We start from the raw sequence: 13,978 nt of genomic DNA on the forward strand, positions 1-13,978 counted from the left end.
TGTTGTACCCCTATCCCACAATTCATGTGTTAAAACTCTAACCCCAGTGTGATAGGAAGGGGGGCCTTGGGAGGGAATTAGCTCATGCGAGTAGAACACTCATGATGGGGGACTAGGGCCCTTTTAGAGAGTAAGAGCCCCCACTTTCTTTCTAACATGTTTAGACATAAGGAGAAATCTACAATCCACAACCTAGAAAAAGACCCTCACCAGAATCTGACTGTGCTGACACCCTGATTTCAGACGTCCAACCTCCAGAAATGTGAGAAATAAATTTCTGTTGTTTATAAGCTACACAGTACATGGAAGTTTGTTACAGCAGCGTAAACTGTGTAAGGCGCACAGGCATACACACACACACACACACACACACACACACACACACACACACACACTCTTATAGCTGACCCCTGAACAACACTGGGGTTCAGGGTGCTGATTCCTGCCCAGTTGAAAATTCACATGTAACTTTTGACTCCCCCAGAATTTAACTACTAATAGCCTACTCTTGACCAAAGCCTTAACAATAATGTAAACAGTCAAGTAACACATATTTTGTATGTTAAATGTATTATCTGCTATATTATTACAGTCAAGTAAGCTAGAGAAAAGGCAGTGTTATTAAGAAAAGCATAAGCAAACTATATTTGTTATTCATTAAGTGAAAGTGGATCAGCATAAACTTCATCCTCCTTGTCCTCCACTGATTAGGCTGAGAAGGAGGAAGAATAGGAAGGTTGGTTTTTCTGTCTCGGAGGTGGCAGAGTTGGAAGGAAATCTGCACGAGTAGGCCTGCGCAATTCAAACCCACGTTTTTCGAGGGCCAACTGCATTCTCTACTGAAACCCTAAGGGAGTTCCATGGAGTTATTTAGATAAGTCATAAAAATTCAGAGAAAATGAGGAGAAATTTACTTCTAGGAATTTTACAAGCTGGCTTGGGAAAGTAGCTCTAACTCTTCATTAAGAAATAATCCAATTTAAAGCTGAAACAGCTTTGGTATATGAGGCAGCATTGGTATATGAGGCAGCATTGGTATATGAGGCAGCATATAACAGCTGTAAACACAGTAAAATGTTTCTGGCAAAATAAACATATATTTTGAATTAAATACAGTGTCAAAAATGGTTTTTAATAAATATGCTTTTATTAGATGCTCATTCTTACAGTTTGAACATTTAAAGCACTTACTAATAGGTTATGCTTTATGGTCATTAAGTATTATGATTCAACCTGTAATTAAATAAAAGGGAAGATAGGAAAAAGAAAGTGCATATTAAAAATACGTTTTCTATGTGTATTAATAGCAAAGGTGTGTTTAAGGAGTGGGACTGGCTTCTGTTTCTCTGACTCCCTGGCTCTTTGAAGCTGTGTGGTCTTGCTCTTCTGTTTGCCTGTCCTGGGAAGCTCTGCCATAGATGTGGCATGGCTGATTGTGTTGTCATTTTTATCTCAGAGCACATGTCAGGAAAACCCTCCTCGACTCTCTGATCTGAAGGATTGTCTTTTCCCACTTCACTACTCAGTTTCTTTATAGTGTCTCTTGGTTTCCTTCAGAGCTTTTGTTATTAACCAAGATTATCTTTTTCATCTATTTGTGTTTTATTTGTTTATTATTTGCATTCCTAACATGCAATTCTGTAAGGCAGGTACTGAGTACCTGGAACATAGTCAGCCCTAAATAAATATTGCTTGATTAATGAATGACCATAATAAAATAACGTATGTGTTCTGTATTTTATAGTCGGCAGTTATAAAAATGTTTGTTTAATTGGCTAAATGAAGTAACGTATGCAGGCTTTCCCTAACACAGGGAACTGGAGATGGGAGGCCACGAGAGCTACTAACAGCACTCACATTCCCTGAACCAGAGAAACTCAACCCTGACATCTTGATATATTGGTTTTTCTGCATCCGCTGTAAAACGTATTAAAAGCAATCTAGTTCCCATTATGCTCAGTAATGATTTTGAACTATGTGTTCTTACCCTAATATTTTTCTTTTTACACTTGAAATGTGTCAAGAAGAGAGAGGTAAGTAGTACTAGTTCAATAAAGCATCAGGGATAGGCCAGGAGTGGTGGCTCATGCCTGTAATCTCAACGCTTTGGGAGGCTGAACTTATTTAACTTGCACACATCATGGCAGTGTTTTGTGCATGCTAGGAGCATCTTGTACATGTGCTAATGTACGAAACATGTTGAGAACTAGTGCTCAAAGTTACCATTGTTTGTAGGAAAACAGGCGTGCTAGGTAGGCTGAATAACCAAAGCTATAATTTTGCTGAGAGAAAAGATGATCAATGTGTTGTTATGTGCACAGTGCATTGTCAGTACTCGATACAGTGAATCTGATCTCAAAATGTTCTATCAAATAATGCAATTAATTAAAAAGCAGATAAATGGTGTTATTTAACTGGCCTACCAAGGCCCTATGTAGTGTTTGCCATTTATTCATAGAATTAACTTTGGTAGTATAGATTTTTACACGGTGATTACGGTGATTATTTTCCCCCAAAGTATCCCATCAATAATTTAGGCATCTCCCAGGAGAAAAATTGGACTAGATCCCTTGTTTGTCAGTAATTTTAAAAAGGTGAAGAGACTTACTTAAGCCAGTGTTGTGGTTTTTAACAACTTAGGCCATTCTTTGCAAACTTCACCTATCTACCACCATGCCTTCTTCAGCTTCCTATACTTTTCACTCTTGCGGTTCTTTAGTTCTATGAAAAAAATAACTGAATTAAGTGGTGTTATTTGTAGGATATGTATTTTCCTTCCAGCACATAAAGATTACATGAGTTGACTTGTGTTTACCACAAAGATGTTGAAGTCCTAAATCTTCTTTTAAAATTTAACTTAATTTAATTTTGTGTTAGTCCATTTTCATGCTGCTGATAAAGACATACCTGAGACTGGGAAGAAAAAGAGGTTTAATTGGACTTTCAGTTCCACATGGCTGGGGAGGCCTCAGAATCATGGCGGGAGGTGAAAGGAACTTCTTAAATGGCGGTGGCAGAAAATGAGGAAAAGCAAAAGCAAAAACACCTGATAAACCCACCAGATCTCATGAGACTGATTCACTTTCTCTAGAATAACATGAGAAAGACTGGCACCCATGTTGTAATTACTTCTCCCTGGGTCCCTGCCACATTTTCTCCTAAGTCCACAATGTCTACTGTGTCATTCTTATGCCTTTGCACCCTCATAGCTTAGTTCTTACTTATGAGTAAGAATATATGATGTTTGGTTTTCCATTCCTGAGTTACTTCACTTAGAATAATGATCTGCAACTCCTTAAAGAACTAAAGGTAGAACTACCATTTGATTCAGCAGTTCCACTACTGGGTATCTACCCAGAGGAAAAGAAGTCATTATACACAAAAGATACTGGAACACACACATTTATAGCAGCACGATTTGCAAATGCAAAAATGTCGAACCAGTCCAAATGCCCATCAATCTCTAAGTGGATAAAGAAATGTATATATCATGGGATAGCATTCTGTGCATAAAAAGGAATGACATAATGGCATTTGAAGTCCTAATTCTTAGTGCTTATGAATGTGACCTTATTTTGAAATAAGGCCTTGGCTGATGATGAGGTTAAGATGAGGTTCTTAAAGTGAGCCCTGATCCAGTATGACTGGTGTCCTTATGAAAGAGGGAAATTTGGACATAAACACAGACACATATTACAGAGAAGTCAATGAAGATATGAAGAACATCATCGTAACTAAGAAACCGAACAGATTCTCTCTCACAGCTCTTAGAAGGCACCAGCCCTACCTACATCTTGATGTCGAACTTCTAATTTCCAATTGTAAGTGACTTAAGTACATCTATCGACTTACATTGTATGATGATTTTTATGGCAGTTCTACAAAACAAATACAGGGCAAAAACTAACATAATCATGAGTTAGATAATAACTGATTTGAGCAATTTAAATGTGCCCAGTTTGTATTAGGGCTTCAAATAGAAAAAGATCTTTATTAATGATTAATTTGAAAATTATTTTTATATTAATCACTATAGACAATGTTGAAAAGAATTTCAGGAAATATAATTTGCCCATTACCATTGGTTAACTTTTTGCCTGAATGTTGACGGTTATCAATTCCTTCTTAATCTAACCTTAGATTTTCCCATTGGTATAAAATGAGTCAGTGCTTAAATATGAATTTTTCTACGTTTCAGGAGCTTACTGAGAGGTGTGTTTTGCTCACAGCATGTGGGTCTTCCACTCCAGGACTCAGACTAACTTAGACATAACAAGCTCTGTAACTGCTTGCATCATAGTACAGCAAAGTGGTCTCTTTGTGTTTACCCTTTCTTCTGTTATCCTTTTAACAAGGAGAGACTGCTTTCTCCTTTACCTGTGTCACTCCATACCACATGTAACTTAGATTTACAGTCCAAGAAGAAACTATAGATATATGATGTGTACATCTGCCTTATGAGATTCTTAAAAATCAATCAGGACAAGGAATCCATGGCATCCAAATTATGTGTCTTTCATGAAACCCATTCCTTCATGCCAGTCCTTGTTTCTTTCTGGTCAATGCCATACAAAATGGAAAGGGTTTCCTTGTTAAGCAATGTTATAACTTCCTTCCTAATTTTTCTGTAATATGAATAAATACAATCTGAAGCAAGTGAGCCAAGAGAGATAGTATCCACTTCTTATTTCTACCAAGAAAATAGAGAGATTTTGTCACATCATGGATTTTGCTTTAACTGCATTGACGTAACTAGTGTTAGAAAGATACTGCTTAGACTGTGCAGGGAAAGCTAGGTCTAATAATTTATGTTAATACTATAGCAATCTGTTAGTTATTTAAAACTAAATTTGTTAAAATTTCAATAACATACTCTTTTTATGAAACAAAATTCTAACAATTCAACAGGATATATTTTTTAAAAGTTTCTCCTCAATCTTCATATGAACTATAAGCGTATGATAACAATTGCTAAGATATTTTTCATCTTCTTTTGTGGAACAGTCTATGCACCTATAGGTATACACAGTATATTAAAGGTTATTTCTATTTATAACCCATTTATTGATAAGCATATTTACCTCTCCTTTGTTAAAACTGTATGTTTTTGTTTTAAAACAAAATGTATGTATGCTAGCTTCAACAGGGAAAATCAGTATCTCACTATTGGGATAATTTACATTTATTTGAAACCTAGAAAAGGATTTTTTTAACATGTTTATTAGCCATTTATATTTTTTAAACTTTATGGATTCCCTATTCGTGCACTTTATTCAAGCCTGCTACTTGACTATATATGGTATTTCTGTGCAAATCGAAGCATACTATAAATGTATACATTTTAAAGTTGGATCTCCTTTCATATAGTTACACATGCCATGTTGCATTTATGAGTGTGCTGTCAGTGATTTTGCCAGTCTCTCTTGATGGTCTTGATGGGCACATAGATTGTTTCCTTTTTTAGTCTATTGCAAATAGAAAATCAACACACTTGCATTGACACTGACATATGTACTCAAATATTTGAGTACATATATAAAATATTAATAAAATCAAAATTACTGTGACAGTCAGCACATACACTTTAGATTTTTGATACGTATTTTTAATTTGTTCTTCAAAATCTGGCAGCAACTCTCACTCGCACCAGTGTATTAGAGTTTTTATTTTCCTATACCTTAAGCAACACTCAGGGAGTATTAAATATTTTATTCTTGGATAATCTATCAATTTTAGAATGGTGGCTTAATTAGCAATGTTTTAAATTTTTTAAGTATGAGTAAGATCGATCGTGAGAATTTTTGTTTTTGTTTTTGTTTTCTGTTGTTACTTTTAATGCAACAAAGATTCTCAAACTCCTCATTTGAAAAATGATTCCAATAGAAACAACAGATTTATTTTAATGTTTACATTAAAGTAAAACAAAATTCTAGGATGTTTTTTGTTCTGACACCTTTAAGAAACAGAGATAAATATGATTACTCTAATCAAATAATGAAAAACAGTAAAGCAGAGTTGCAAACTTTTACAAATTATTCTTTCACAACTCTCAGTATTGTTCTGTGAACTCTGGATATATAAAAATAGTTGCTCAAATCAAATGGAACTTCCAATTACCATTTAGTAATTGGAAACAGAACAGAGTTGTGCTTTCTCATACATGTCTCCATGATGGACTAGAGAGTAAAATTGATAACTTTGGAAATGTTCTCAATATACTATGTTATCAGAACTAGTTTTATGATTTAGAATAGTGCCTGCTTTTCTACCATTGTAAGGGGAAAAAAAAAGATTTTTCTGGTACTTATTTTACCAGCAATTAGGACTGCTTGCAGGTTCTTGCAAAATGATGGAATTTTATTAGTTAGTAGAGGAAAGAAAAGGGTAAAAGAAATTCTGAGAGGCTTGAGTTTTATGTGGAACTAAAAAGAGATGAGCAAAGGTGAATTTGAAGACATGGAAAATGGCATATAGAATGCTTCATGTCTGTATTGTTTTTATCAATTTGAATTTTTTACTCATTTAAAGGTGATGTTCATATGGATTAATATATTAGGAAAACTGGGGAACTAGATGTCACGTTTCAGTTTTACCAATTTTGTGTTTGAACTTAGACTTGTGTCAAATTTTTACTACTGAAATAATTTGATTTGTTATGGAGCTTCTAGATGTTGTGCCATACTTAAATAGGCAATAATGGTATATTTAGCTTCTGGAAAGCCTGCAGCACTGTAACTTGAATTTTTCTATTTCAGCGTAAATGCTAAAGGTTTTTCAGCTTGATATGTATCATTATGGGAAACATAGTTTACATGACACCATGTATAGAGAATACATGGTGTCATGGGAACATGGTAGGCATTTCTCCCCTTTTTATTACAACCAGTATATTAATTATAGACATCTCATTTCATTGTGCTCACTTAATCATGCTTCTTAGATACTGTTTTTGTTTTGTTTTGTTTTGTTTTGTTTTTTACAAATTGAAGATTGTAGCAGTCTTGCATGGGGCCAGTGCATTGGCTCAGTTTTTCAACAGTATGTGTTCACTTGGTGTAATTCTTGCAGTATTTAAAAATATATATATTATTGTTATAGCTGTTAGTTGATCTGTGATCAGCGGTCGTTGACGTTATATTGTAGTTGTTGTGGGGTGCTGTGAACCATGTTCATAAAAGATGGTGAACTTAATCCACAATTGTTGTGTGTATTCTGACTACTCTACCATCTGGCTGTTCACCTTTGTCTCTCCCTCTCCTTGGGGATGCCTTTTCCCTGAGACACTACACTGCTGAAATGAAGCCAATTAATTACTCTACAGTAGGCTTTCAAGTTTTCAAGTGAAAAGAAGAGTGTCACATCTCTCATTTTAAATCAAAAGCCATAAATAATTGGGTTTAATGAGGAAGGCATGTCAAAAGCCAAAACAGGCTCAAAACTAGTCTTCTTCTGCCAAATTGTGGGTGCAGAGGTAAAGTTCGTAAAGAAAATTAAAAGTGCTACACCACTTTCTTCCCTTTCCTGTTGCGAGGTGAGAGCTGCACGAGGCGAGTGTCTCGGATGCCGTTTCTGGTTTTCATCATATAGACAGACCAGCCCTTCTGCAAAGATGGTCAACGTACCTAAAACCCGAAGAACCTTCTGTAAGAAGTGTGGCAAGCATCAGCCTCACAAAGTGACACAGTATAAGAAGGGCAAGGATTCCTTGTATGCCCAGGGAAAGAGGCGCTATGATCGGAAGCAGAGTGGCTATGGTAGGCAAACAAAGCCAATTTTCCGGAAGAAGGCTTAAGACCACAAAGAAGATTGTGCTCCGGCTGGAATGTGTTGAGCCTAACTGCAGATCCAAGAGGATGCTGGCCATTAAGAGATGCAAGTATTTTGAACTGGGAGGAGATAAGAAAAGAAAGGGCCAAGTGATCCAGTACTAAACTTTGGGATTTTTTTCTTTTAATATTGTAAAGAAAATGTTGAAGCCGTAGAAAAATTACCTGTTAGAAAATAAATACAGTGATATTCTTAAAAAAATAAAAATAAAAAAGTGCTACACCATTGAACACACAAATGATAAGAAAGCAAAACAGCCTTATTGCCTAGATGGAGGCAGTTTTAATGATCTGGATAAAAGATCAAACCAGCCACAACATTCCATTAAGCTAAAATCTAATCCAGAGAAAGACCCTAATTCTATTCCATTCTCTGAAGGCTGAGAGAGGTAAGGAGGTGGCAGAAGGAAAGTTGGAAGCTAATAGAGGTTGGCGCGTGAGGTTTAAGGATGAAAGCCAATGTCCATGACATAATAATGCAAGGTGAAGCAAGTGCTGATGTAGAAACAGCAGCAAGTTATCCAGAATTTCTGGCTAATGTAATGGATGAAGGTGGCTACACTGACAACAGATTGTAATTTCTGACAGAACAGCATTGTATTGGAGGAAAATGCACTCTAGAACTTTTACAGCTAGAGAGAAGTCAGAGCTTGATTTTGAAGCTTCAAAGGACAGATTGATTCTGCTATTAGCGGCTAATGCAGCTTGTGATGTTAAGTGGGAGCCATTGCTCATTTATCATTCCAAAAATCCTAGGAACCTTAAGAATTATGGTAAATATACTCTGGCTGTGCTCTGTAAATAGAACAAAGCCTTGATGACAGCACATCTATTTATAGCATGATTTACCAAACATTGTGGAGAGCTACTGCTCATAAAAAATGATTTCTCTCAAAACGCTACTGCACATTGACAATGTATCTAGTCACCCAAGAGTTCTGATGGAGGTGTACAAGATTAATGCTGTTTTCATGTCTGCTAAATGCAACATCCATTCTATAGCCCATAGATCAAGGAGGGATTTCAACTTTTAATCTTATCATTTAAGAATACACCTTTCGGCCCGGCACGTTGGCTCATGCCTGTAATCCAAGCACTTTGGGAGGCCAAGGCGGGTGGATCACGAGATCAAGAGATCGAGACCATCCTGGTCAACATGGTGAAACCCCGTCTCTACTAAAAATACAAAAATTAGCTGGGCGTGGTGGCATGCACCTGTAGTCCCAGCTACTTGGGAGGCTGAGGCAGGAGGATTGCTTAAACCTGGGAGGCGGAGGTTGCAGTGAGCCAAGATTGTGTCACTGCACTCCAGCCTGGCACCTGGCAACAGAGTGAGACTCTGTCTCAAAAAAAAAAAAAAAAAAAAGAATACACTTTTCAAGGCTATTGCTGCCCTGGGTAGTGATTCTTCTGATGAATCTGGCAAAATAAATTGAAAACGTTCTGGAAAAAACTCACCATTCTATATGCCATTAGGAATAGTTGTGATTTATGAGAGATCAAATTATTAACATTAATAGGAGTTGGAAGAAGTTGATTCCAACCCTCTTGGATGAGTTTGTGGGGCTGAAGACTTCGGTGGAGAAAGTAGCTGCACATGTTGTGGAAATAGTAAGAGAACTACAGTTAAAGTGGAGCTTGAAGGTGAACTGAACAGAAGCAATCTTATGATAAAACTTGAATGGATGCAGAATTCTTCTTATGGATAAGCAAAGAAAATGGTTTATTGAGATGGAATCTACTCCTGTTGAGCATGCTGTGAACACTATTGAAATGACAAGGGATTTAGAATGTTGCATCAACTTAGTTGATAAAGCATCAGCCATTGTGAAGACAGTGTGGCGATTCCTCAAAGACATAAAGACAAGAACACGATTGGAACCAGCAGTCCCATTACTGGATATATACCCAAAAGAATCTAAGTCATTCTCTTATAAAGACATATGCATGAATATGTTCATTGCAGCACTATTCAGAATAGTAAAGACATGAAATCAGCCTAAATGTCCACCAGTGATAGGATAAAGACGACGTGGTAGACATACACCATCAGATACCGTGCAGCCATCAAGAAAGAATGAGATCATATCTTGCAGGAACATGGATGGAGTGGGAGACCATTATCTTTATCAAACTAATACAGTAACAGAAAGCCAAATACAACATGTTCTCCCTTATAAGTGGGAGCTAAATGATGAGAACCCATGGGCACATTAAGGGGAGCAAAACACACTGGTGTCTTTCAGAGAGTGGAGGGTGGGAGGAGGGAGAGGATCAGGAAAAACAACTCATAGGTACTAGCCTTAATACCTGGGTGATTAAGTAATCTGTACAACAGATCCCTATGACACAAGTTTACCTGTTTAACAATCCTGCACATGTATCCCTGAACGTAAAAGTTTAAAAAAAAAAAAAAAAAGCAGCCACAGGGTTTGAGAGGATTGACTCCAGTTTTGAAAAAAGTTATACTGTGGGTAAAATGCTATCAAATAACATTGCATGCTATGAAGAAATTTTTCATGAAAGGAAGAGTCCATTGATGCAGCAAACTTTATTGTCTTATTTTAAGAAATTGCCACAGCCACCTCAGCCTTCAGCAGCTACCATTCTGGTCTGTCAGCAACGATCAACATTGAAGCAAGACTCTCCACCAGCAACAAAATTATGAGTTACTGAAGGCTCATATGATTGTTAGATTGGTTTTTGAATATTTTAAAATGAATTTATGTACACTGTTTTCGACATGATGCTACTGCACATTTAATAGAATGTGCTACAGTGTAGACATAACGTTAATATGCACTGAGAAACCAAAGGTTCTATGTGACTAGCTTTATTGTGAAATGCAGTTTATTGGGGTGGTCTGCCACTGAACTCATTATCTCCGTGGTATGCCTGTAATTTACCAATGCTTCTTATATGCCACATTTTAAAAGATAATAACAATGTTCCAATGAATATCTGTATTAGCACTGCACTTAATGAAATAATGTAACCTTCCCGGACCTGGGTATAAAATGCATTGCAAAACACTGTGGTACTGGAAGTAACTTTCAAATCAAGCTGCAACAGCTCCATTTGGGAGTGCAGAGGAGGGAGTTAATGGCAGGATATGGCAGCCATTTCATATATTGGTTTGTTCTTTGTAATGAAACAATTTTCCAAACAAAACTCACCTCAGAAATAAGTAGTTTTTATCATCAAAAGCCAGAGAACTCTCCAAAACTGCTTATATCACATAATCAGCATTTTCTCTAACTATTTTGCAAGAGGCATCTGGAAGAGAATATTCAAAGAGTATATAATGAACCTAAACTCAGGAATGTATAAAAATGTGTAACACTTATAAGAACAGAAAATACTGCCTATGAAGAAATACAGTTGATGATTTCAGAAACTGAACTACGAAAAAATAGCTTACAGTGAGAAACGAATATTCTCCCAAACCGTCAATTTGAGTATATAGTGCTTATATATAAAATATACATGTTATGACACATACAGTGTTTCACATGTGTGTTGTTTTTGCTTGTTTGAATTTCTTGCTCATTTAAAAATAAAGATAACATCCATATTGATAGTAATGTTAGCAAAACTGGGAAATGATACGTCACATGTTTCAGTCTTTTTGCAATATGTAGTCTTACTTGGAGCATCTGAGACAAAGCATGTAGACATATGCTTATACACTTTAATAGTTGTATTTACACCATTCGGTGAGAAACAGACTTTAAGTAGTAACGATTCACTCTTTCATAAAAACTGAAAGTACTTTTGTATAGTTTTGCACCTGCTGATTTTATTAAATGTGGAGGTGACTTGCTATAGTTTTGTTTACTTTTGTATTCCTCAACAAAATGCCCTATTCATATATGGAAAGAAAAAGATTTTTGTCAAATTGGCACTAAAACGATGTAACAAGAAAAATGCAGAAAATTCTTGGTCTCAGGAGTTTAGACAGATAAGAATGCAGAATTAAGGGGTCTATTGAAATTAGGTTCAAACAGATGAATATTTTAAAATATCTTCCAAAATTTTAGGAAAAATTACAAATAAATTATAACTTTACAGATGAAGGCTTAAAGATTTTAACATGTAAAAGGCTTGTATAAATTATTTTAAAATGCTACTCCCTCAATAGAAAATCAGGCAAAGGACAAAAACAGCTGTTCAAACAAACATATTTTAAAAACAACAAAAGCTAATATGCACTGTGAAAGTGTTCAGAATCAAATATAATACTCAAGGAAATAGCTCTTTCTCTGTATTACACTAATACATCCTCTACAAATGATTACCTATATTTTTTTCCTTCCAGATTAGGTTGAAATTGCCACACTTCCACATTTCTAGTGTAAGTGTACATTGATGTAGTCATTTCGGGACAGGATTGGCCACCATACCAGTAGGCCTTCAGTGTCAATTCACTATAACCATGTAATTCTATTTCTATTCTAAAGATATATGCACACATAAAAATTAGAACTCGAATTTATGATAGTATTATTTAAAAAGAAATTATCAGTAATCTAGATGTCCATATATGAGATTATCAATATTATGATATACAATAACAGTAATACAATTTTCATGCATTAAAATAATATTTTAAATATAATTTTAAAATATTGTTTTAAAAATACTTTTAGAAAATGCTGATCCAATTTTGATAAACTAAAATATGAGGAACAAAATTTATATACCAACTTAAAAGAAAATTTTTTCAAAATATTGTATGTTAAACTTTGGAAATTGAAAAGTTTTTTTAAAACTATAAAATTAGCATATATCATTTTAAAAATTGTTGCTTTTCTTTTTCAGTTAATTTTTTATTGAAAAGTAAAAATTATATGTTTATCACATATAACATACTGTTTTGAAATATGTATACATTGTAGAATGGCTACATTGAGCTAATTAGCATAGTCATCATCTCACATTTCTCGTTTTTGTGGTAAGAACACTTAAAATCGCTTTTAGCAGTTGTGATTTATTTCCAATTTTGTACTTTATTTTCAATTTTCAAAAATTCTTTACTGTTGGAAAAATAAAAAACACTACTACAAAAATTATTTATGAAGTAGTTATAGGATTCACACACGAAGAAAGCAGAAAAATGTGCTAAATAGCCTGTTATTTATTTCATTTGATTTTTATGTTATATACATATTATATCTATTCATCTGATAATTTTTCATAAATAACTAGTATTAAAATGAAAATACTCATTAAATATAAATTACTCTTTATCTTTCTAAAATTGTTTAGTGTGTGCTCAATTATTTACTGCTTGTCTTCATCCATATTAAGTGTTCTTTGGATTTTGCCCATGCATACACTCCCTTTAAAGCTTTCATTTAAGAAACTTTTAATCAATTCCAGAGCAGTTTTTGTTGACTTTCACATTAGTATACAATTCTACTATTTATCCTATTAATTTTATTTAGGATCTGCCAGTCACTTAGAAGAATCTGTGATATGCATGTAACATCTGTAAAATAAAAATACCCATGAATATTTAGTCTTGTCTCTGGCCTGTGGCACAATTAGTACTGCATGTTCGTTTTTTGTTTTATCTGACAAAACTGCCACTAAATACAGTTAAATATATTCAGTATTGACAAACAATGTGGCTTTTTGCTTTTTAAAATGAAAGTATTAAATTTTACTATAATTATTTTTAAATCAGTCTGATTAAATTTAACAGCCTTCAGTACTTTTTATAGCCTCACATTTTTTTCTCGTGCTACAGATATTTCAATTAGAAAATGCTTCGGCTTTAGGGTATATAATAAAATACCTTTGAGTCCCTAAATTTGTCCATTCTAACTTAATATTTTATCTATAACTCAGATCTACCATATGAGAGTAAATTATGCAAGCCCAGCTAATTTGCTCTAAGATTTAACAATTGTGCTTAATCTCCTTCAACTTATTTAAACCAGTATCTTTTATTAAGACACATGCTGCCTCAAATTTATTTTCCCTACCCCTACCGTACATTTTTGTGAAACATGGTTCTACTTCCACTTCTCTGCCTCTGCCTGGCATTCCTAATTTATATCTTCATCACGGGTATTTTACAAAACCATTCTTTAGTGTGACAGTGATCTCATGGTTGATTCCAGTAACCTTTTTGTTTTAGAATTCAG

General features: G+C 34.8%; 1 protein-coding gene and 1 pseudogene across 7 annotated transcripts in view; both read left to right on the forward strand.

Moving 5' to 3' along the window:
• EPHA6 (EPH receptor A6) overlaps positions 1-13,978 on the forward strand; it is a 986,592-nt gene that overhangs the window by 266,819 nt on the left and 705,795 nt on the right. The gene's annotated exons all lie outside the window — the stretch shown is intronic.
• Positions 7,181-9,172, forward strand: LOC141581967 (large ribosomal subunit protein eL42-like; annotated as a pseudogene).

The sequence above is a fragment of the Saimiri boliviensis genome, chromosome 18 (genome assembly GCF_048565385.1).
Source record: "Saimiri boliviensis isolate mSaiBol1 chromosome 18, mSaiBol1.pri, whole genome shotgun sequence".
In the NCBI taxonomy this organism is placed as follows: domain Eukaryota; kingdom Metazoa; phylum Chordata; class Mammalia; order Primates; family Cebidae; genus Saimiri; species Saimiri boliviensis.